This window comes from Oncorhynchus gorbuscha, unplaced genomic scaffold (genome assembly GCF_021184085.1).
Source record: "Oncorhynchus gorbuscha isolate QuinsamMale2020 ecotype Even-year unplaced genomic scaffold, OgorEven_v1.0 Un_scaffold_893, whole genome shotgun sequence".
NCBI classification, from domain to species: Eukaryota; Metazoa; Chordata; class Actinopteri; order Salmoniformes; family Salmonidae; genus Oncorhynchus; species Oncorhynchus gorbuscha.
This window is the reverse complement of record NW_025745866.1, coordinates 158242-179665: the sequence shown is the minus strand read 5'-3', so window position 1 is coordinate 179665 and position 21424 is coordinate 158242. Positions and strand designations below refer to the sequence as shown.

The window sequence follows — 21424 nt, the reverse complement described above, 5'->3', positions numbered from 1 at the left end:
ACAGACTGTAGAGACTACTGTATCTAATACAGACTGTAGAGTTATGGAGACTACTGTATCTAATACAGACTGTAGAGACTACTGTATCTAATACAGACTGTATCTAATACAGACTGTAGAGACTACTGTATCTAATACAGACTGTAGAGTTCTGGAGACTACTGTATCTAATACAGACTGTAGAGACTACTGTATCTAATACAGACTGTAGAGACTACTGTATCTAATACAGACTGTAGAGACTACTGTATCTAATACAGACTGTAGAGACTACTGTATCTAATACAGACTGTAGAGACTACTGTATCTAATACAGACTGTAGAGTTATGGAGACTACTGTATCTAATACAGACTGTAGAGACTACTGTATCTAATACAGACTGTAGAGTTATGGAGACTACTGTATCTAATACAGACTGTAGAGACTACTGTATCTAATACAGACTGTAGAGAGTACTACAGACTGTAATACAGACTGTAGAGACTACTGTATCTAATACAGACTGTAGAGTTATGGAGACTACTGTATCTAATACAGACTGTAGAGACTACTGTATCTAATACAGACTGTAGAGTTATGGAGACTACTGTATCTAATACAGACTGTAGAGTTATGGAGACTACTGTATCTAATACAGACTGTAGAGTTCTGGAGACTACTGTATCTAATACAGACTGTAGAGACTACTGTATCTAATACAGACTGTAGAGTTCTGGAGACTACTGTATCTAATACAGACTGTAGAGTTCTGGCTGTGGCTCGTATAAATTCATCCCTGAACTAACGGATGACTAAACTAAAGAAAACTAAACCGCTGAGGGGGATGTTGGCTCTGGTCTGAGTACCAAAACGCTTGCAGTTAAAATGTGTTTTCAGATGGAAGGCGGCCATCTTGGCAGGGCACCGTTGTAACATTTGGTCTGTGTTTGTTCCGGAACGGCTTCCAGGAACGATGAAGGAGGGAGGAGGAGGAGGAGGGAGGAGAAGAAGAGAGGGGACTGCAAAGGATGGACATTGAAGTTGGATAAGATGAAAGAAGAGAGAGAGAGAGAGAGAGAGAGAGTAGAGAGAGAGAGATAGAGAGAGAGAAGATACAGAGAGAGAAGATAGAGAGAGAAGATAGAGAGAGACTGTAGAGAAGAGAGAAGATAGAGAAGAGAGAAGATGAGAGAGAAGAGAGAGAGAGAGAGAGAGAGAAGAGATCTAAGAGAGAGAGAGAAAGAGAGAGAGAGAGAAAGAGAGAGAAGAGAGAAAGAGAGAAGAGAGAAGAGAGAGGAGACAAAGAGAGAAGAGAGTTAAGAAGAGACTGTTTCTAAGAGAGAAAGAGAGAAAGAGAGAAGAGAGAGAGAGAGAGAGAGAGGATAACTACAAACCAAACATCAGCCAGAGGTGAAAAGTTTGGTTGTTCTCTTTCGTCTTGAGGGTGAATCTCAGCATTAGTGGGCTGAGAGGGTAGTATTTAAAACAGACTCAATGCTACACGGTACATCAAGCTAATACAGGGTAACATGATCTAACTTGACACAGGTAGTCGTCACCAAATTACAGTAAAACATTACCATGAAAACGAGGGAAGACGCGAACAAACATTCCAGCACATTGTAGAAAAAAACACTTTATATTTGTATAAGCATTCAATGTTTATTTATTTACAGCCTCCTGAATGATACACATCAGTAGTGAGAATGTCTCTGAGCTACTGAACTGTCTAACAAGTTGTTTTGGACGTGGTAGAGGAGGGAGACAGATATGAATATGTCTTAATGACAGATAGTGGTGCCTGTTAATGACAAAGCTACGCTAAAGACAAGGAGCTCATGCGTAAGCAGATCACACACACTAATTACACACTGCCTGTAAATACCTAGGAGGAATGTTAATGACAGAACTCTGCCAGCGGTGGTCATCCCACCTCTATATCTCTTCATGAGAGAGACCTTCAGAGATACACCAGATAGACAATCTAAAGCTCTCGATGCTCATCGTAGTCAGTGTCTAGTGGTACGGGCAAAACCCCTGACTTCCACTCACTTAGACTCCCCTGGACAGCAACGTAAGACTAAGAGAAGTTAGGATTCACCCCACTGTGTCACAAAGCAGGAAGTCATCTGGAACCCTGTCTGTCTGTCACAAAGCAGGAAGTCATCTGGAACCCTTTCTGTGTCACGAAGCAGGCTGTCATCTGAAACCCTGTCTGTGTCACAAAGCAGGCTGTCATCTGAAACCCTGTCTGTCTGTCACAAAGCAGGAAGTCATCTGGAACCCTTTCTGTGTCACGAAGCAGGCTGTCATCTGAAACCCTGTCTGTCTGTCACAAAGCAGGAAGTCATCTGGAACCCTTTCTGTGTCACGAAGCAGGCTGTCATCTGAAACCCTGTCTGTGTCACAAAGCAGGCTGTCATCTGAAACCCTGTCTGTGTCACAAAGCAGGCTGTCATCTGAAACCCTGTCTGTCTGTCACAAAGCAGGAAGTCATCTGGAACCCTTTCTGTGTCACAAAGCAGGCTGTCATCTGAAACCCTGTCTGTGTCACAAAGCAGGCGTCATCTGAAACCCTGTCTGTGTCACAAAGCAGGCTGTCATCTGAAACCCTGTCTGTCTGTCACAAAGCAGGAAGTCATCTGGAACCCTTTCTGTGTCACAAAGCAGGCTGTCATCTGAAACCCTGTCTGTCTGTGTCACAAAGCAGGCTGTCATCTGAAACCCTGTCTGTCACAAAGCAGGCTGTCATCTGAAACCCTGTCTGTCACAAAACAGGAAGTCATCTGAAACCCTGTCTGTCACAAAACAGGAAGTCATCTGAAACCCTGTCTGTCTGTGTCACAAAGCAGGCTGTCATCTGAAACCCTGTCTGTCTGTGTCACAAAGCAGGCTGTCATCTGAAACCCTGTCTGTCTGTCACAAAGCAGGAAGTCATCTGGAACCCTTTCTGTGTCACAAAGCAGGCTGTCATCTGAAACCCTGTCTGTGTCACAAAGCAGGCTGTCATCTGAAACCCTGTCTGTGTCACAAAGCAGGCTGTCATCTGAAACCCTGTCTGTCTGTCACAAAGCAGGAAGTCATCTGGAACCCTTTCTGTGTCACAAAGCAGGCTGTCATCTGAAACCCTGTCTGTGTCACAAAGCAGGCTGTCATCTGAAACCCTGTCTGTCACAAAGCAGGCTGTCATCTGAAACCCTGTCTGTCACAAAACAGGAAGTCATCTGAAACCCTGTCTGTCTGTGTCACAAAGCAGGCTGTCATCTGAAATCTGTCACAAACCCTGTCATCTGAAACCCTGTCTGTCTGTGTCACAAAGCAGGCTGTCATCTGAAACCCTGTCTGTGACGAAGAGTCTCAGAGATGCAGGTCAGTCTCTCAGTACTAACAGTAGAGTGAAGCTTTCTCTCTCTCTCTTTCTCAGGGTCTCTCTCTCTCTCTCTCTCTCTCTCTCTCTCTCTCTCTCTCTCTCTAGTATTATTTATTCTCCCTCTCCTCTCTCTCTCTCTACTCATCTCTCCCTCTCTCTCTCTCTCTACTCCTCTCTCTACTCCTCTCTCTCTCCTCTCTCTCATCTCTCTCTCTCTCTCTCTCTCTCCTCTCTCTACCCCTCTCTCTCTCTCTACTCATCTCTCCTCTCCTCTTCTGTCCTGTCCAGACTCTAGTATTATTTAATCTCCCTCTCCTCTCTCAATCTTCACTCTCTCTCCATCTCTCTACTCATCTCTCTCTCTACTCATCTCTCCGCTCTCTACTCATCTCTCCTCATATCTCCTCTCTCTCTACTCATCTCTCCTCTCCCACAGCTCCTGCTTTGTTTTGGTTGAGAAGAAACCCAATGGGATCGCTCTAACCTCCCCATCAGAGGGCTCTGATTGGATCAGGGTAGTGATTGACAGCACATACAATTAATGAGTGTAGGAAATTTAAACTGTGAAAGCGTAATCCTCTGTAATATAAAATCCAATCACCGTTCACCTCACAAGCAACGACTTGATGAAAATACAATTGAATACCTCACAAACAGCATATTTAATCTGGGAAACTCCAGGAACTGCACCTCCCATTACCTCAGTTGGGAAAACCAGGGAAAATATATGACTCTATAACCTGCCTGTGGTTTATTGAATAATACACAGACAATGAAAACGGAAGCTGCAAAAAATGCACTCTATCCTTGTCACCTCAACAGCATGCTGAATACACAACGACTTAATACTTTACAAAATGGCACCCTATTCCCTATATAGTGCACTACATTTACATTTAAGTCATTTAGCAGACGCTCTTATCCAGAGCGACTTACAAATTTGATGTCATGACTAAAAGAACAATGGACATCCAATCACATGACTAAAAGAACAATGGACATCTAATCACATGACTAAAAGAACAATGGACATCCAATCACATGACTAAAAGAACAATGGACATCCAATCACATGACTAAAAGAACAATGGACATCCAATCACATGACTAAAAGAACAATGGACATCTAATCACATGACTAAAAGAACAATGGACATCTAATCACATGACTAAAAGAACAATGGACATCCAATCACATGACTAAAAGAACAATGGACATCCAATCACATGGAACAATGGACATCCAATCACATGACTAAAAGAACAAGACATCCAACAATGGACATCTAATCACATGACTAAAAGAACAATGGACATCTAATCACATGATGACTAAAAGAACAATCTCTCTGTCTCTGTCTCTCTGTCCTCCCTCTGTCTCTCTGTCCTCCCTCTGTCTCCCTGTCCTCCCTCTGTCTCCCTGTCCTCCCTCTGTCTCTCTGTCCTCCCTCTGTCTCTCTGTCCTCCCTCTGTCTCTCTGTCCTCCCTCTCTCTCCCTAAATGAACAGATTGGTCTTAAGGACTGTTTTTTTCCCTATAATGTGTGTCTGTGTAAGTGTGTGACTGTGTGTATGTGTGTGTGACCCAGAAAGAGGGCTTAGGGACAGAGGGCAATGGATTGCTCTCTCTCTCTGTGCGCGTGTGTGTGTGTGTGTGTGTGTGTGTGTGTGTGTGTGTGTGTGTGTGTGTGTGTGTGTGTGTGTGTGTGTGTGTGTGTGTGTGTGTGTGTCCTCCAGTGTGTGTGCCATGTGTGTCAGACGGTGAGTGTTGTGACCTGTCCCACTTGTGTCTCCTTCCTCCAGATGGAGCCATGGTCACGGTGAGCCACACATTATTCACTAACACACACACACACACACACACACACACACACACACACACACACACACACACACACACACACACACACACACACACACACACACACACACACCTTACAGTCACCATCAAAAATCACCAAATCAGCCCCACTCCTAACTTCTCTACTGGTCATCTATAACGGAGTGTAGAAATACACTAGTATGATTAGAAAGTAGAGAAGCAGCATCAGTGAGGACCAATCACACTGGAGTTCAGGCCTCCACCAAGCTTTCAGAGTTTGCACTTTTGGGATGATTTCATTGCACCAGGCAAGCTCAATAAACTCATTCACGCACATGGCACGCTCGCACACACACTCTCACACACACATGCGCACACGCACACGCACACACACACACACACACACACACACACACACACACACACACACACACACACACACACACACACACACACACACAAGTTTAGCGGTGTAGTGGAGCAGCAGCTGGCTCGGAGGCGCAGCCTGTGAACTGATTGAGAGGAAGCCACGCGTTCACAGCTTCCCAGCCATACAGCCTACGAGCCTCGCCATCTGGGGCCCGGCTGGGGCCGAGCGGAGCCGAGGACGAGCGGCCATGTTTTTATCTATGCGGTTTAGAGTGAGAGAGCTCACACAACATATTCAATATCATTAACAGAGTCTGAGGTTTCACTAATCTACTGTTGAAATATAACCACATTGGAGGTTGTAAAACATCCACTGTTTACAATCCACTGTCGATAACATTGAAATGAACATTTCACCCTGGGAATTCTGGGAATATTAGGAAATATTCTGGGAATGTTGTGGTAATATTCTGAGAATGTACTGTAGGTTACAGATATGGTAGGTCAATACTGTAGGTTACAGATATGGTAGGTCAATAGGTTACAGATATGGTAGGTCAATAGGTTACAGATATGGAAGGTCAATAGGTTACAGATATGGTAGGTCAATACTGTAGGTTACAGATATGGTAGGTCAATACTGTAGGTTACAGATGGTAGGTCAATACTGTAGGTCACAGATATGGTAGGTCAATACTGTAGGTTACAGATATGGTAGGTCAATACTGTAGGTTACAGATATGGTAGGTCAATACTGTAGGTTACAGATATGGTAGGTCAATACTGTAGGTTACAGATATGGTAGGTCAATACTGTAGGTTACAGATATGGTAGGTCAATACTGTAGGTTACAGATATGGTAGGTCAATACTGTAGGTTACAGATATGGTAGGTCAATACTGTAGGTTAGGTTACAGATATGGTAGGTCAATATAGGTTACAGATATGGTAGGTCAATACAGATATGTAGGTCAATAGGTTACAGATATGGTAGGTCAATAGGTTTAGGTTACAGAGGTTACAGATATGGGTCAATACTGTAGGTTACAGATATGGTAGGTCAATACTGTAGGTTACAGATATGGTAGGTCAATAGTAGGTTACAGATATGGTAGGTCAATACTGTAGGTTACAGATATGGTAGGTCAATACTGTAGGTTACAGATATGGTAGGTCAATACTGTAGGTTACAGATATGGTAGGTCAATACTGTAGGTTACAGATATGGTAGGTCAATACTGTAGGTTACAGATATGGTAGGTCAATAGGTTACAGATATGGTAGGTCAATACTGTAGGTTACAGATATGGTAGGTCAATACTGTAGGTTACAGATAGGTTACAGGTAAGGTCAATACTGTAGGTTACAGATATGGTAGGTCAATACTGTAGGTTACAGATATGGTAGGTCAATACTGTAGGTTACAGATATGGTAGGTCAATACTGTAGGTTACAGATATGGAAGGTCAATATGGTAGGTCAATACTGTAGGTTACAGATATGGAAGGTCAATACTGTAGGTTACAGATATGGTAGGTCAATACTGTAGGTTACAGATATGGTAGGTCAATACTGTAGGTTACAGATATGGTAGGTCATAGGTTACAGATATGGTAGGTCAATACAGATATGGTAGGTCAATACTGTAGGTTACAGATATGGTAGGTCAATACTGTAGGTTACAGATATGGTAGGTCAATACTGTAGGTTACAGATATGGTAGGTCAATACTGTAGGTTACAGATATGGTAGGTCAATAGGTTACAGATATGGTAGGTCAATACTGTAGGTTACAAATATGGTAGGTCAATAGGTTACAGATATGGAAGGTCAATACTGTAGGTTACAGATATGGTAGGTCAATACTGTAGGTCACAGATATGGTAGGTCAATACTGTAGGTTACAGATATGGTAGGTCAATACTGTAGGTACAGATATGGTAGGTCAATACTGTAGGTCACAGATACAGATATGGTAGGTCAATACTGTAGGTCAATACTGTAGGTTACAGATATGGTAGGTCAATAGGTTACAGATATGGTAGGTCAATACTGTAGGTTACAGGTTAGGTCACAGATATGGTAGGTCAATACTGTAGGTTACAGATATGGTAGGTCAATACTGTAGGTCATAGATGTGGTAGGTCAATACTGTAGGTCACAGATATGGTAGGTCAATACTGTAGGTTACAGATATGGTAGGTCAATACTGTAGGTTACAGATATGGTAGGTCAATAGGTTACAGATATGGTAGGTCAATACTGTAGGTTACAGATATGGTAGGTCAATACTGTAGGTTACAGATATGTAGGTCAATACTGTAGGTTACAGATATGGTAGGTCAATACTGTAGGTTACAGATATGGTAGGTCAATACTGTAATATATGGTAGGTCAATAGGTTACAGATATGGTAGGTCAATAGGTTACAGATATGGTAGGTCAATACTGTAGGTCACAGATATGGTAGGTCAATACTGTAGGTTACAGATATTGTAGGGTAATACTGTAGGTTACAGATATGGTAGGTCAATACTGTAGGTTACAGATATGGTAGGTCAATACTGTAGATTACAGATATGGTAGGTCAATACTGTAGGTTACAGATATGGTAGGTCAATACTGTAGGTTACAGATATGGTAGGTCAATAGGTCACACAGATATGTAGGTCAATACTGTAGGTTACAGATATGGTAGGTCAATACTAGGTAGGTCACAGATATGGTAGGTCAATACTGTAGGTCACAGATAGGTACAATATGGTAGGTTAGGTTACAATATGGTAGGTCAATAGGTTACAGATATGGTAGGTCAATACTGTAGGTTACAGATATGGTAGGTCAATAGGTTACAGATATGGTAGGTCAATACTGTAGGTTACAGATATGGTAGGTCAATACTGTAGGTCACAGATATGGTAGGTCAATACTGTAGGTTACAGATATGGTAGGTCAATACTGTAGGTTACAGATATGGTAGGTCAATACTGTAGGTCACAGATATGGTAGGTCAATACTGTAGGTCACAGATAGGGTAGGTCAATACTGTAGGTCACAGATATGGTAGGTCAATACTGTAGGTCACAGATAGGGTAGGTCAATACTGTAGGTTACAAATATGGTAGGTCAATAGGTTACAATATGGTAGGTCAATAGGTTACAGATATGGTAGGTCAATAGGTTACAGATATGGTAGGTCATACTGTAGGTTACAGATATGGTAGGTCAATACTGTAGGTTACAGATATGGTAGGTCAATACTGTAGGTTACAGATATGGTAGGTCAATACTGTAGGTTACAGATATGGTAGGTCAATACTGTAGGTTACAGATATGGTAGGTCAATACTGTAGGTTAGAGATATGGTAGGTCAATAGGTTACAGATATGGTAGGTCAATAGGTTAGAGATATGGTAGGTGTGGTAGGTTACAGATATGGTAGGTCAATACTGTAGGTTACAGATATGGTAGGTCAATACTGTAGGTTACAGATATGGTAGGTCAATACTGTAGGTTACAGATATGGTAGGTCAATACTGTAGGTCACAGATAGGGTAGGTCAATACTGTAGGTTACAAATATGGTAGGTCAATAGGTTACAGATATGGAAGGTCAATACTGTAGGTTACAGATATGGTAGGTCAATACTGTAGGTCACAGATATGGTAGGTCAATACTGTAGGTTACAGATATGGTAGGTCAATACTGTAGGTCACAGATGTGGTAGGTCAATACTGTAGGTCACAGATAGGGTAGGTCAATACTGTAGGTTACAGATAGGGTAGGTCAATACTGTAGGTTACAGATATGGTAGGTCAATACTGTAGGTCACAGATGTGGTAGGTCAATACTGTAGGTCAATACTGTAGGTTACAGATATGGTAGGTCAATAGGTTACATATATGGTAGGTCAATACTGTAGGTTACAGATATGGTAGGTCAATACTGTAGGTCAATACTGTAGGTTACAGATATGGTAGGTCAATACTGTAGGTCAATACTGTAGGTTACAGATATGGTAGGTCAATAGGTTACAGATATGGTAGGTCAATACTGTAGGTTACAGATATGGAAGGTCAATACTGTAGGTTACAGATATGGTAGGTCAATAGGTTACAGATATGGTAGGTCAATAGGTTACAGATATGGTAGGTCAATATAGGTTACAGATATGGTAGGTCAATACTGGTTACAGATATGGTAGGTCAATAGGTTACAGATATGGTAGGTCATATAGGTTACAGATATGGTAGGTCAATACTGTAGGTCACAGATATGGTAGGTCAATACTGTAGGTCACAGATATGGTCAATACTGTAGGTCAATACTGTAGGTTACAGATATGGTAGGTCAATAGGTTACAGATATGGTAGGTCAATACTGTAGGTTACAGATGTGGTAGGTCAATACTGTAGGTTACAGATAGGGGTAGGTCAATACTGTAGGTACAGATACTGTAGGTTACAGATATGGTAGGTCAATAGGTTACAGATATGGTAGGTCAATACTGTAGGTTACAGATATGGTAGGTCAATACTGTAGGTCAATACTGTAGGTTACAGATATGGTAGGTCAATAGGTTACAGATATGGTAGGTCAATACTGTAGGTTACAGATATGGTAGGTCATAGGTTACAGATATGGTAGGTCAATAGGTTACAGATATGGTAGGTCATACTGTAGGTTACAGATATGGTAGGTCAATACTGTAGGTTACAGATATGGTAGGTCAATACTGTAGGTTACAGATATGGTAGGTCAATACTGTAGGTTACAGATATGGTAGGTCAATACTGTAGGTTACAGATATGGTAGGTCAATACTGTAGGTTACAGATATGGTAGGTCAATACTGTAGGTTACAGATATGGTAGGTCAATAGGTTACAGATATGGTAGGTCAATACTGTAGGTTACAGATATGGTAGGTCAATACTGTAGGTTACAGATATGGTAGGTCAATACTGTAGGTTACAGATATGGTAGGTCAATACTGTAGGTTACAGATATGGTAGGTCAATACTGTAGGTTACAGATATGGTAGGTCAATACTGTAGGTTACAGATATGGTAGGTCAATACTGTAGGTTACAGATATGGTAGGTCAATAGGTTACAGATATGGTAGGTCAATACTGTAGGTTACAGATATGGTAGGTCAATACTGTAGGTCACAGATATGGTAGGTCAATACTGTAGGTCACAGATAGGGTAGGTCAATACTGTAGGTTACAGATATGGTAGGTCAATAGGTTACAGATATGGTAGGTCAATACTGTAGGTTACAGATATGGTAGGTCAATAGGTTACAGATATGGAAGGTCAATACTGTAGGTTACAGATATGGTAGGTCAATACTGTAGGTTACAGATATGGTAGGTCAATACTGTAGGTTACAGATATGGTAGGTCAATACTGTAGGTTACAGATATGGTAGGTCAATACTGTAGGTTACAGATATGGTAGGTCAATACTGTAGGTCACAGATATGGTAGGTCAATACTGTAGGTTACAGATATGGTAGGTCAATACTGTAGGTTACAGATATGGTAGGTCAATACTGTAGGTTACAGATATGGTAGGTCAATACTGTAGGTTACAGATATGGAAGGTCAATACTGTAGGTTACAGATATGGTAGGTCAATACTGTAGGTTACAGATATGGTAGGTCAATACTGTAGGTTAGGTCAGAGGTTACAGATATGGTAGGTCAATACTGTAGGTTACAGATATGGTAGGTCAATACTGTAGGTTACAGATATGGTAGGTCAATACTGTAGGTTACAGATATGGTAGGTCAATACTGTAGGTCACAGATATGGTAGGTCAATACTGTAGGTTACAGATATGGTAGGTCAATACTGTAGGTTACAGATATGGTAGGTCAATACTGTAGGTTACAGATATGGTAGGTCAATACTGTAGGTTACAGATATGGTAGGTCAATAGGTTACAGATATGGTAGGTCAATACTGTAGGTTACAGATATGGTAGGTCAATACTGTAGGTTACAGATATGGTAGGTCAATACTGTAGGTTACAGATATGGTAGGTCAATACTGTAGGTTACAGATATGGTAGGTCAATACTCACAGATACTAGGTCAATAGGTTACAGATATGGTAGGTCAATACTGTAGGTCACAGATAGGGTAGGTCAATACTGTAGGTTACAAATATGGTAGGTCAATAGGTTACAGATATGGTAGGTCAATACTGTAGGTTACAGATATGGTAGGTCAATAGTCAATAGGTTACAGATATGGAAGGTCAATACTGTAGGTTACAGATATGGTAGGTCAATACTGTAGGTCACAGATATGGTAGGGTAATACTGTAGGTTACAGATATGGTAGGTCAATAGGTTACAGATATGGTAGGTCAATACTGTAGGTTACAGATATGGTAGGTCAATACTGTAGGTTACAGATATGGTGGTCAATAAGGTCAATACTGTAGGTTACAGATATGGTAGGTCAATACTGTAGGTTACAGATATGGAAGGTCAATACTGTAGGTTACAGATATGGTAGGTCAATAGGTTACAGATGGTAGGTCAAGGTTACAGGTTACAGATATGGTAGGTCAATACTGTAGGTTACAGATATGGTAGGTCAATACTGTAGGTTACAGATATGGTAGGTCAATACAGGTTACAGATATGGTAGGTCAATACTGTAGGTTACAGATATGGTAGGTCAATACTGTAGGTTACAGATATGGTAGGTCAATACTGTAGGTTACAGATATGGTAGGTCAATACTGTAGGTCAATAGGTTACAGATATGGAAGGTCAATACTGTAGGTTACAGATATGGTAGGTCAATACTGTAGGTCACAGATATGGTAGGTCAATACTGTAGGTTACAGATATGGTAGGTCAATACTGTAGGTTACAGATATGGTAGGTCAATACTGTAGGTTACAGATATGGTAGGTCAATACTGTAGGTTACAGATATGGTAGGTCAATACTGTAGGTTACAGATATGGTAGGTCAATACTGTAGGTTACAGATAGGTCAATACTGTAGGTTACAGATATGGTAGGTCAATAGGTTACAGATATGGTAGGTCAATACTGATAGGTAGGTCAATACTGTAGGTCAATACTGTAGGTTACAGATATGATAGGTCAATAGGTTACAGATATGGTAGGTCAATACTGTAGGTTACAGATATGGAAGGTCAATACTGTAGGTTACAGATATGGTAGGTCAATAGGTTACAGATATGGTAGGGCAATACTGTAGGTTACAGATATGGTAGGTCAATACTGTAGGTCACAGATATGGTAGGTCAATACTGTAGGTTACAGATATGGTAGGTCAATACTGTAGGTTACAGATATGGTAGGTATGGATATGGTAGGTCAATACTGTAGGTTACAGATATGGTAGGTCAATACTGTAGGTTACAGATATGGTAGGTCAATAGGTTACAGATATGGTAGGTCAATAGGTTACAGATATGGTAGGTCAATACTGTAGGTTACAGATATGGTAGGTCAATACTGTAGGTTACAGATATGGTAGGTCAATACTGTAGGTTACAGATATGGTAGGTCAATACTGTAGGTTACAGATATGGTAGGTCAATACTGTAGGTTACAGATATGGTAGGTCAATAGGTTACAGATATGGTAGGTCAATACTGTAGGTTACAGATATGGAAGGTCAATACTGTAGGTTACAGATATGGTAGGTCAATACTGTAGGTTACAGATATGGTAGGTCAATACTGTAGGTTACAGATATGGTAGGTCAATACTGGTAGGTTACAGATATGGTAGGTCAATACTGTTACAGGTTACAGATATGGTAGGTCAATACTGTAGGTTACAGATATGGTAGGTCAATACTGTAGGTTACAGATATGGTAGGTCAATACTGTAGGTTACAGATATGGTAGGTCAATAGGTTACAGATATGGTAGGTCAATACTGTAGGTTACAGATATGGTAGGTCAATACTGTAGGTCACAGATATGGTAGGTCAATACTGTAGGTCACAGATATGGTAGGTCAATACTGTAGGTTACAGATAGGGTAGGTCAATACTGTAGGTTACAGATATGGTAGGTCAATACTGTAGGTTACAGATATGGTAGGTCAATACTGTAGGTTACAGATATGGTAGGTCAATAGGTCACAGATAGGTCAGGTCAATACTGTAGGTTACAGATATGGTAGGTCAATAGGTTACAGATATGGTAGGTCAATACTGTAGGTTACAGATATGGTAGGTCAATACTGTAGGTCAATACTGTAGGTTACAGATATGGTAGGTCAATAGGTTACAGATATGGTAGGTCAATACTGTAGGTTACAGATATGGTAGGTCAATACTGTAGGTTACAGATATGGTAGGTCAATAGGTTACAGATATGGTAGGTCATATAGGTTACAGATATGGTAGGTCAATACTGTAGGTCACAGATATGGTAGGTCAATACTGTAGGTTACAGATATGGTAGGTCAATACTGTAGGTTACAGATATGGTAGGTCAATGTAGGTTACAGATATGGTAGGTCAATACTGTAGGTTACAGATATGGAAGGTCAATACTGTAGGTTACAGATATGGTAGGTCAATAGGTTACAGATATGGTAGGGCAATACTGTAGGTTACAGATATGGTAGGTCAACTGTAGGTTACAGATATGGTAGGTCAATACTGTAGGTTACAGATATGGTAGGTCAATACTGTAGGTTACAGATATGGTAGGTCAATACTGTAGGTTACAGATATGGTAGGTCAATACTGTAGGTTACAGATATGGTAGGTCAATACTGTAGGTTACAGATATGGTAGGTCAATACTGTAGGTTACAGATATGGTAGGTCAATACTGGTAGGTTACAGATATGGTAGGTCAATACTGTAGGTTACAGATATGGTAGGTCAATACTGTAGGTCACAGATATGGTAGGTCAATACTGTAGGTTACAGATAGGGTAGGTTACAATATGGTAGGTCAATACTGTAGGTTACAGATATGGTAGGTCAATAGGTTACATATATGGTAGGTCACAGATACTGGTAGGTTCAATACTGTAGGTCAGATATGTAGGTCAATACTGTAGGTTACAGATATGGTAGGTCAATAGGTTACAGATATGGTAGGTCAATACTGTAGGTTACAGATATGGTAGGTCAATACTGTAGGTTACAGATATGGTAGGTCAATACTGTAGGTTACAGATATGGTAGGTCAATAGGTTACAGATATGGTAGGTCAATAGGTTACAGATATGGTAGGTCAATAGGTTACAGATATGGTAGGTCAATACTGTAGGTCACAGATATGGTAGGTCAATACTGTAGGTTCAGATATGGTAGGTAGGTCAATATGTAGGTCAATACTGTAGGTTACAGATATGGTAGGTCAATAGGTTACAGATATGGTAGGTCAATACTGTAGGTCACAGATATGGTAGGTCAATACTGTAGGTCACAGATAGGGTAGGTCAATACTGTAGGTCAATACTGTAGGTTACATATAGGTGGTAGGTCAATAGGTTACAGATATGGTAGGTCAATACTGTAGGTTACAGATATGGTAGGTCAATACTGTAGGTCAATACTGTAGGTTACAGATATGGTAGGTCAATACTGTAGGTTACAGATATGGAAGGTCAATACTGTAGGTTACAGATATGGTAGGTCAATAGGTTACAGATATGGTAGGTCAAACTGTAGGTTACAGATATGGTAGGTCAACTAGGTTACAGATATGGTAGGTCAATACTGTAGGTCACAGATATGGTAGGTCAATACTGTAGGTTACAGATATGGTAGGTCAATATGTAGGTTACAGATATGGTAGGTCAATACTGTAGGTTACAGATAGGGTAGGTCAATACTGTAGGTTACAGATATGGTAGGTCAATAGGTTACAGATATGGTAGGTCAATACTGTAGGTTACAGATATGGTAGGTCAATAATGTAGGTCAATACTGTAGGTTACAGATATGGTAGGTCAATAGGTTACAGATATGGTAGGTCAATACTGTAGGTTACAGATATGGTAGGTCAATACTGTAGGTTACATATATGGTAGGTCAATACTGTAGGTTACAGATATGGAAGGTCAATACTGTAGGTTACAGATATGGTAGGTCAATACTGTAGGTTACAGATATGGTAGGTCAATAGGTTACAGATATGGTAGGTCAATAGGTTACAGATATGGTAGGTCAATAGGTTACAGATATGGTAGGTCAATAGGTTACAGATATGGTAGGTCAATAGGTTACAGATATGGTAGGTCAGACTGTAGGTTCAGATAGGTAGGTCAATAGGTTACAGATATGGTAGGTCAATAGGTTACAGATATGGTAGGTCAATACTGTAGGTTACAGATATGGTAGGTCAATACTGTAGGTTACAGATAGGGTAGGTCAATAGGTTACAGATATGGTAGGTCAATACTGTAGGTTACAGATATGGTAGGTCAATACTGTAGGTTACAGATATGGTAGGTCAATACTGTAGGTTACAGATATGGTAGGTCAATAGGTTACAGATATGGTAGGTCAATACTGTAGGTTACAGATATGGAAGTTAAGGTCAATACTGGAGGTTACAGATATGGTAGGTCAATAGGTTACAGATATGGTAGGTGAATACTGTAGGTTACAGATATGGAGGTCAATACTGTGAGGTTACAGATATGGAGGTCAATACTGTAGGTCAATACTGTAGGTTACAGATATGGTAGGTCAATACTGTAGGTTACAGATATGGTAGGTCAAGAGGTTACAGATAGGTTAGGTTAGATATGGTAGGTCAATACTGTAGGTTACAGATATGGTAGGTCAATACTGTAGGTCACAGATATGGTAGGTCAATACTGGGTTGGGGTTACAGATATGGTAGGTCAATAGTAGGTTACAGATATGGTAGGTCAATAGGTCACAGATATGGTAGGGTAATACTGTAGGTTACAGATATGGTAGGGTGAGAGAGAGCTGTGGGTTGAGAGGGAGGGAGAGAGAGGGAGATGGAGAACGATTGAGGGGGTGAGAGAGAGAGACCCCCTCAGATCGTTCTCCATCTCCCTGAGAGAGAGGGAGGAGAGAGAGGGAGATGGAGAATGATTGATGATTGATTGATTGAGGGGTGAGAGAGAGGGAGGAGAGAGGGAGATGGAGAACGATTGAGAGAGAGAGGAGAGGAGAGAGAGAGGGAGAGGGAGGGAGAGAGAAGATTGAGAGAGGGTGAGAGAGAGGGAGGAGAGAGAGGGTGATGGAGAAAGATTGAGAGGGTGAGAGAGAGGGAGGAGAGAGAGGGAGATGGGAAAGATTGAGGGGTGAGAGAGAGGGAGGAGAGAGAGGGAGGGAGATGGAGAACGATTGAGGGGGTGAGAGAGAGGGAGGAGAGAGAGGGAGAGAGAGAGGGAGGAGAGAGAGGGTGATGGAGAAAGATTGAGAGGGTGAGAGAGAGGGAGGAGAGAGAGGGAGATGGAGAAATATTGAGAGGGTCAGAGAGAGAGGGAGAGAGAGAGAGAGAGAGAGAGAGAGAGAGATGGAGAACGATTGAGAGAAGAGAGAGAGAGAGAGGGAGGAGAGAGAGGTGATGAGAGAAAGATTGAGAGGTGAGAGAGAGAGAGGAGAGAGAGAGAGAGAGAGAGAGAGAAGGAGAGGGAAGGATTGAGGAGGTGAGAGAGAGAGAGAGAGAGAGAGAGGAGAGAGAGAGAGGGAGAGGAGAGGAGAACGAGAGGAGGAGACAAGAGAGAGAGAGAGAGAGAGAGAGGGAGAGAGAGAGAGATGGAGAACGAGAGAGAGAGAGAGAGAGAGGAGAGAGAGAGAGAGAGAGAGAGAGAGAAGAGAGAGAGAGAGAGAGGGAGAGAGAGAGAGAAGAGAGAAGAGAGAGAGAGAGAGAGAGAGGAGAGAGAGAGAGAGAGAACGAAGAGGGAGAAGAGAGAGAGAGAGGAGAAGAGAGAGGAGGAGAGAAGAGAGAGAGAGGGAGAAGAGAGAGAGAGAGAACGAGAGAGAGAGAGAGAGAGAGAGAGAGAGAGAGAGAGAGAGAGAGAGAGAGAGAGAGAGAGAGAACGAGAGAGAAGAGAGAGAGAGAACGAGAGAGAGAGAGAGAACGAGAGAGAGAGGAGAACGAGAGAGAGAGAGAGAGAGAGAGAGAGAGAGGGAGAGAGAGAGAGAGAGGGAGAAAGAGAGAGAGAGGGAGAACGAGAGAGAGAAGAGGAGAACGAGAGAGAGAGGGAGAGAGAGAGAGAACGAGAGAGAGAGAGGAGGAGAGAGAGAGGGAGAACGAGAGAGAGAGAGAGAGAACGAGAGAGTGAGAACAAGAGGAGAACGAGAGAGAGAGAGGGGAGAAGAAGAGAGAGAACGAGAGGGAGAGAACGAGAGAGTGAGGGAGAACGAGAGAGTGAGGGAGAACGAGAGAGTGAGGGAGAACGAGAGAGAGTGAGGGAGGAGAGAGAGAGGGAGAGAGAGAGAGAGAGGGAGGGAGAAGAGAGAGAGAGAGGAGGGAGGGAGAACGAGAGAGAGAGAGAGGGAGGGAGAACGAGAGAGAGAGGGAGGGAGAACGAGAGAGAGAGGGAGAACGAGAGAGTGAGGAGAAGAGAGAGAGAGAGGGAGAACGAGAGAGTGAGGGAGAACGAGAGAGAGGGAGAACGAGAGAGAGAACGAGAGAGTGAGGGAGAACGAGAGAGAGAGAGAGAGAGAGAGAGAGAGAGAGAACGAGAGAGAGAGAGAGAGAGAACGAGAGAGAGAGAGAGAGAGAGAGAGAGAGAGATCGGCTCAGTGAGCACAGCCTTGCCATTGAGAAGGGTAGACACAGGAAAACCTGGCTCCCTGTAGAGGAAAGGCTCTGCAAACACTGCACAACAGCAGAACCTGAGACGGAGCTGCATTTCCTGACAAAATGTCAAAAATATAAAACAATTAGACAGTGTAATTTCCCCAATTTTGAAACACTTATTGAAGGTTTCAAAGACCTCTCTGATGAGAGTAGGCTACCCGTCCTGTTGGGGGAGGACGCAGAGAGCTGTGGGTTGACAGCGCACTACATTGCTGCCTGCCATAAGTTGAGGGACAGTGTCTGACAGACCAATCAACCTGCACATGTCCTCTACTGTATGCTTATTGTTATTGTTGAATGTGTTGGTTATTTTGACACTTGATTACTGTTGTTACTGTTGTCCCGTTGACTATTTGATTCTCATTTTGATGTATTTTTATATCGTAAATATCCTAAATAAGCTTTGGCAGTATGTACATTGTTACGTCATGCCAATAAAGCATTGAATTGGAATTATATTAAGAGAGAGAGAGAGAGAGAGAGAGAGAGAGAGAGAGAGAGAGAGAGAGAGAGAGAGAGAGAGAGAGAGAGAGAGAGAGAGAGAGAGAGAGAGAGAGAGAAAGTCAAGAGAATTGAGAAGAATGCAGAGCGAGCTGAAAAAGGTGAGAGGTTGAGAGAGCAAGAGAAAATATGTGAGGGGGAGGGAAGCAACACATCACCTTCCAAGATTGAATTTTCGTGTTGGGAAAGCGAGTCAAGCCCCCTGGAGTGGCAAAATGAAAACAAGAATACAAGGGGATGGAGAGAGGGAGACAGGGAGGAGAACAGGGAGAAGGAGACAGGGGAGGAGGGAAGAAGGAGACAGAAGAGAGAGAAGGAGGGGGAGAAGGAGACAGAAGGAGAGAGAGAGGGAGAGAAGGAGAGAGAGAGAGAGAGATATGGAGGGGATACAGTGAGAGGAGAGAGAGAAGGAGAGAGAGGGGAGAGAGAAGGAGAGAGAGAGATGGAGGGGATATAGTGAGAAGAGAGAGAGAATGAGAGAGAGGAGAGAGAAGAGAGAGAGATGGAGGGGATATAGTGAGAAGAGAGAGAGAAGGAGAGAGAGGGGAGAGAGAAGGAGAGAGAGAGATGGAGGGGATATAGTGAGAAGAGAGAGAGAATGAGAGAGAGGGGAGAGAGAGAGACAGAGGGGATACAGTGAGAGGAGAGAGGAGAAGGAGAGAGAGGAGAGAGAGAGAGACAGAGGGGATACAGTGAGGATGCATGGGTCAGCATCAGAAGATACTGCAGAATAACATTAGGGAAGCATGGGTCAGCATCCAAATTTACCTCAACTCACCGACCCAACCAAAAAACAGGCTGACACACACACACACACACACACACACACACACACACACACACACACACACACACACACACACACACACACACACACACACACACACACACACACACACACACACACACACACACACACACACACACACACACGCACACACACACACACACACACTATGATCTGTAACAGTGTGAAGCCCAGTTCCACCAGTATACAGAGTGACTCACCACGCCTATGATCTGTAACAGTGTGAAGCCCAGTTCCACCAGTATACAGAGAGACTCACCACGTCTATGATCTGTAACAGTGTGAAGCCCAGTTCCACCAGTATACAGAGACTCACCACGTCTATGATCTGTAACAGTGTGAAGCCCAGTTCCACCAGTATACAGAGAGACTCACCACGTCTATGATCTGTAACAGTGTGAAGCCCGGTTCTACCAGTATACAGAGAGACTCACCACGTCTATGATCTGTAACAGTGTGAAGCCCAGTTCCACCAGTATACAGAGACTCACCACGTCTATGATCTGTAACAGTGTGAAGCCCGGTTCTACCAGTATACAGAGAGACTCACCACGTCTATGATCTATAACAGTGTGAAGCCCAGTTCTACCAGTATACAGAGAGAGACTCACCACGTCTATGATCTGTAACAGTGTGAAGCCCAGTTCCACCAGTATACAGAGAGAGACTCACCACGTCTATGATCTGTAACAGTGTGAAGCCCAGTTCTACCAGTATACAGAGAGACTCACCACGTCTATGATCTGTAACAGTGTGAAGCCCAGTTCCACCAGTATAGGAGCTGAGTCGTTGAACACTGGTCTCTCCAGACGGTTATAGTTAGTCAACAGATCCTTGTACAGCTTCCGCTGGTACTGACCACCAACACAACCTGATGGACAAAGAGATGGAGAGAGAGAGGAAGAGAGAGGAAGAGAGAGAGATGAAGAGAGAGGAAGAGAGTATGAGAGAGGAAGAGAGAGGGAGAGGAAGAGAGAGATGAAGAGAGAGAGAGGAAGAGAGTATGAGAGAGGAAGAGAGAGAAGAAGAGAGAGAGATGAAGAGAGAGGAAGAGAGTAGAGAGAGAGGAAGAGAGAGAAGAAGAGAGAGGAAAGAGAGAGAAGAGAGAGAGGAAGAGAGAGGAAGAGAGAGATGGAGGGAGAGAGTATGAGAGAGGAAGAGGGAGATGGAGGGAGAGAGTATGAGAGAGGAAGAGAGAGGAAGAGAGAGGATGGAGGGAGAGAGAGAGAGAGATTTACATTGATCAAGAGAGAGGGAGGAAGAGAGAGAAGAGAGAGGAAGAGAGAGGAAGAGAGGGATGGAGGGAGAGAGAGAGAGATTTCCATTGATCATCTAGAAAACCAACATAGAAACCATGAAGGATTAAAACCATCACATATAACACCTTGTTGACCACACAGAGAGAGAGAGAGAGATAGAGAGAGGTTGAAGAGAGAGAGAGAGGAGGGAGGTAGAGAGAGAGAGAGATAAAAGCTAAATGGCATATATTATTATTATTATTAGAGAGGTAGAGAGAGAAAGAGTAGAGAGAGAGGTAGAGAGAGAAAGAGGTAGAGAGAGAGGTAGAGAGAGAGAGAGTAAGAGAGAGAGAGAGAGAGAGAGAGAGAGAGAGAGAGAGGTAGAGAGAGAGAGAGAGAGAGAGAGAGAGAGAGAAAGAGGTAGAGAGAGAGGTAGAGAGAGGTAGAGAGAGAGACAGAGAGAGAGAGAGAGAGAGAGAGAGAGAGAGAGAGAGAGAGAGAGGGGGAGAGAGAGGTAGAGG

At 42.6% G+C, this 21424-nt stretch overlaps 1 pseudogene; it reads right to left on the bottom strand.

Moving 5' to 3' along the window:
* LOC124020735 overlaps window positions 1-21424 on the bottom strand; it is a 90365-nt pseudogene that overhangs the window by 47909 nt on the left and 21032 nt on the right.